This window comes from Salmo salar, unplaced genomic scaffold (genome assembly GCF_905237065.1).
Source record: "Salmo salar unplaced genomic scaffold, Ssal_v3.1, whole genome shotgun sequence".
NCBI lineage: Eukaryota > Metazoa > Chordata > Actinopteri > Salmoniformes > Salmonidae > Salmo > Salmo salar.
This window is the reverse complement of record NW_025548910.1, coordinates 179,187-184,361: the sequence shown is the minus strand read 5'-3', so window position 1 is coordinate 184,361 and position 5,175 is coordinate 179,187. Positions and strand designations below refer to the sequence as shown.

Sequence of the window (5,175 nt, the reverse complement as noted above, 5' to 3'; positions counted from 1 at the left end):
TTTTGTATTTTGCATATGCCCTTGTCACACTGTGTATGGATCTTTACTATTAGGAAACAATGATCACAGTATCATCAGTAAGCCATTTATATATCCATTTTTTCATGCAATCAAATTGTTTTAGTTTTAGATAAATAATTGTTTTATGGAGAAAAGTAGACATTATTACTTGGATATCTGTTAGTGTATCACACCTTAAGGCATATATTGTTTGTTCATCTTCCATAGTTTTCCTTTTGGCGATTGATCTTTAATTTGATTATTTGGCTTTGTTTTAGGAGTCCTCAAATGACCATGTAAAAACATATGTAGCTATTCATATGAGTCAAACACATAAACCTATTATGTATAATTATAAGGGTTAATCTTACCTGTATTGTTGGTATTAATTGCATCACCTTAATCCATAAAAATAATTACATTCAAATGTTTTATTATGAAAGTATGTTTTATTTTACAGTTCTTTTTCACTGTATGTGTCTACAATTGAATGTGTTCATGTGTATTTAATTGTGCCTCATGTATTATACCTTTTCTAAAATGTTTATTGTATTCTACTGAGCCAGATTACTTTATGTTCATATTCGTATATTTTATTATTTCTTATTGTTGTTGCATTGTTGAGAAACTGAAACTATTTTTTATCCTGTACATACAACTAATACTATTTATTTATACCAACTACATATTAATGTCTTTTGCCAGATTAATTAAAAATAGTTATTATTATAACTTTGTGTAATACCATTTTTACCATGGTAATTCCATAGATACTGGTCTTTCTTCTTTTTTCTTTCTTTTTTCTTTCTTTCTTTCTTTTTCTTGCAACCACTGCCCCTACTCTACTCACTCTTATACCGTGAATTCCTTCTAATTCTGCATGTTGTCCCTACTGCTTTTCTCCTTCCTCCTCACCTTCAAATGACAGACCCGCTTCCTTCCGGCAGTCGAGCACCTCAGGTCAGTCAGCTCCGTGTGGCTAAGGATGTCTGGGATACTGCAACGTCTTTCCATTGTTCTGTGGAACATCCTGGAGGTGGAAAGACAGCGGTCATCAATAAACCAGGTATGATGTGGTCATTATATTGTATTTTTCTATGAAGTTGGTTCTATTTTTCTAAAGATTGCATTTTAATGTTTGTGATGTAAACTATTTCTGTTTAAAAACCTGACTATAAAATTATGCTTGGTGTTTACCCTGGATTCTATTTCATAGCTGATTAACTAACATGCAACATTTTCCTCCCCCTACTCTCTCAGCCTCCAACGTGTCTTTGCTGTGGGCCCTCTTGGCACAACCCATACTGATGTTTGTTAAATTTCGCCCCCCCCTTCCCTGGAAGATGAGGAGGGGTGGGGGGCCGACCCTACTGTAGGCCAACCGCCGTCGGCCCTCTTCTCACCAGCAGTCTGCTGAAGGTCATCAACACTGACTAACAACATGTCAGTACAGCTGTGTGGTGCAGCACCGGGGACAAACCACCATCAAGACGATCTCCAAAACAGGTCTGTACATGGGAAAACTTACTACAATTGATGTCATGCTCACTTACAGGATCTCTATTATTTAGTGTAGTTCCTCATCAGTAACATTAACATGTCCTGCTTTCACACTGCTTCTTTCCCCTTTCAGAACCGCTGACGGTGACTCTGAACCCACCGAGTGTGAAAAAGGTGTTCATGGACAACCAAGCAGTACTGGACTGTGTCATCACTGCTACAGACCAAGACACAGTGTCTGGTACCAATATCACCTGGCAGGTCAACGAACGGCCAAGACTGATGACGTCGACCTGAAACCTATTGAATCAAGGGCAACCTGAACAGCAGGGTCAGCACTCTGACCATAAACCAGATGGAGTGGACCAATGTGAACAAGTCCAGTGTTCTGCCATGAAGAGTGGTGAAGACACACCGGTCGTTCAGGAACTCAGCTTCACCAAAGGAAGTAGGTCACTGAGACATCTCAATGTGGTTGTGATAAGTGGTCACGTACTCCAGGTTCTGGAGAGGGGAGGCACAGAATGTGCAGACTTTTGCTCCAGCCAGCGCTTACACCCTGAGTCATCAAATCAACTAATCATTAACTTATCATCACCTTTGCTTAGTTGAATCAGGTGTGTTAGTGCTGAACTAGAACAGAAACCAGCACACCCCTGTGTTGCTCCAGATCCAGGGATAAGGACCACTTGGTTGGATTTTAAACTGATATTCACATACTGGATTTCATATGTGCCTAAACCACAGGAGGTTGCTTGTGGGAGGACTGCTCATAATAATGGCTGGAACGTAGTAAATGGAATGGCATCAAACACATGGAAACCATGTTTAATGTATTTGTCACCGTTCCACTTATTCATCTCCAGCCATTACCACGAGCCCATCCTCCCCAATTAACGCGCGACCAACCTCCTGGGGTTACACGAACAAGAGGTAATGTTTCTCCTTAAAATCAATCCTCTTTCAGGTCAAGCCCCTTCAGTGTCCGTTCACCTTGTCCCAAAGGAAGACCCCGGAGGGGGAAGTGACTCTGTTGTGCCTGGTGCTCAGTCCGTCTCTCTGTGACGTCTACATCATGTGGAAGGTGGGGAAGGTGGGGAAGGTGGGCGTAAGACAATTATCAGGAGGGGTCACCAGCCCTCCTCAGAAAACCCAGAAAGGCAGCTACCTTGTCACCAGCGTCTTCACCACCACCAAGAATGTTTGGGACACGGAAGTGCTTTTTCACATGCGCCTCAGGCACGACAGCTTGGACAACAACACCGCATCTAAGGAGGACAGTGTGTCGAAGTCCAAGGGTAACTCATGTTAAGATATGTGATTTTAATCTGTGTGCGTTGTGTTGTTCTTTCTCCCTTATTAACTCCTCTGTGGGTCAGAATAGCCAATTGGCTAGGACTGTCCCCTGTTGTCCTCTTTGATGTCATTCATTGTTGTCCTTGTTGAGTTAAAGTTATCATGTTAGTGTTGTCATTGTTTTGTTGACTGTAACATATTGTCTAATGTGATATTGTCCAGTCTACTGTTTTGTAAGTTGTCAGTCCTACTGCACAGCCTTGTGTTGCCATTGTTGTACTTTGTCATTATTCAATGTGTCTTCCTAATGTGGAGGCTGCGCTAATAAACAATACTGCATTTAACATCACATCGTTTCGAGTTCGGTATATCAATTACTTCAAGTCTTAGAAAATATACTGGTCTACTGTACATATAAAAACAGAATGAAGACAATTGTTTGGCATGAAAAGACACAACAGTACTGAATAGCCTACATAGTAGTACTATGCTTCCAATCAGGTGGTCATGGACGTACTATTTAGTGTATAAGTGTAGTTTGACATAATGTGAGTGGGTGTGCATGTTAATATTAGGACAAGATATGAGCCTGCACAGGTCAGTTTCATGTATTCTTTGTGTGTTGATGTGTGTGTCTGTGTGTGTCTGTCTGTGTGTGTCCATATCATTTGAACTCATGTAGCTGTATTTGTTAGAAAATGATAAAGAATAATACAGGTGTAGAATACAAAGACACACATGAACACTACACACGTAACACGCAGACACACATGAACACCACAACACACAGACACAAGTATATGTCCATTCCTCACCACCTGTCTCTCTCCCTGTTCTCAGAGAACATCCCACTGACTGAGCCTGAGGCGAGCTTCGCTCTGAGCTGCACGGACAACGATGAGGATGAGTTCAGCAGCCTGTGGTCCACCACCTCCTCCTTCATCATCCTCTTTCTTCTCTCTCTCACCTACAGCACAGTGCTCAGCCTGGTCCAAGGTACTGACACCACTTATTTCATGTGATTGTAGACTTCTGATGAAGGCCATTGGCAGCTGAAACGTCACGATTTCAAATAAAAATATAAGGTATCAAGTGTTTAATTGAACACGAACATTTCGCTACACCCTTAATAGCATCTGCTAAATATGTGTATGTGACCAATAACATTAGATTTGATTTGATTGTGAGTGAGAGTTGCTCCCTTTACCTTCCAAATATGATTATATACACGGAGGAGAGATGAGAAACTCTTTGTGGGCCAAAGGTAACCTACATTGCTCTACTTTGCTGTCTGCTTATTGTATTAACCTGTATCTGTCTCTGCCTCTTTTCAGATGAAGCAGTGAAGAACACATGATGGACTGCAGAGATAGATGAGTCTAGACTAGAAAGATAATGGTCTGGGATGATTATGGTGTTCAGTAGTGTTCTTTAGTAATAATGGTATGGATATATCCAAAATATTATTGATTATGATTGATTAGTATTGTTGTTCAATATTATACAAGCATTGTGGTGATGTTATTTTTAATTCATTCATTTCTATTGTACAGTATCTTTAAATACTAAGTGTATCCTGTAATGTCTGTGTCCTTTTTCACTTTAATAAAGTAATTTTGTTTTTACTGAGACATCCACTGGATGCTAATGCTGGGAGAAGGACACATCCTTTGTCCAAAAACATTACTGATTGGAGTGTTTCTGCTTGGCAGAGTTATCTATGGAGCCAATTTACAGCTGTACTTCCTCCCAGGACAGATTAAAACAACGTTAGGCTATATCTGTAATACTCAACTAAGACTTCAACATTCTGTTATCAGTTGATCTGAGGTGGTTTCTTGGTTCTCTAACTTGTCTAATAATAGTGTCATGCAAAAGCAGCTTCCTCTCTCTCTATCCCCTTGATACCACACCTGTGGCACTGAAACTGTCCAGCAACTGCCAGGAACACAAATACACTTCCTTGAAAGAAGAGAAAGACTGCATGTATGAAAGCAACGCACACACGCCGCATGCACACATATACAGTATATAAATACATATGAACAAAAGTATTTTAGTTATTTGATTTTCCTATGTACGTCATATGGTTGTGTAAAGTCGGGGTGCCACTTTGTATTTCTTTAATGGGTACTACACACACCAATATATTTTTCCACTATTTCCAATAGATTGGAATTATCTCCTGTGATAAAAGTCATACATTTGTAACGCCCTGGCCATAGAGAGGGGTTTTTGGTTCTCTATTTTGGTTAGGCCAGGGTGTTACATGGGTGGCTTCTATGTTTATTTTTCTATGTTGGTTTGTTTCTTTGGTTTGGCCATGTGTGGCTCTCAATCAGGAACAGCTGTAGATCGTTGTTGCTGATTGGGAGTCAT

General features: G+C 40.3%; 1 pseudogene; it reads left to right on the top strand.

The window, feature by feature from the left end:
- Positions 1-921: 921 nt before the first annotated feature.
- On the top strand, positions 922-3,785 carry LOC123733431 (Ig mu chain C region membrane-bound form-like; annotated as a pseudogene).
- The last annotated feature ends 1,390 nt before the right edge of the window (positions 3,786-5,175 follow it).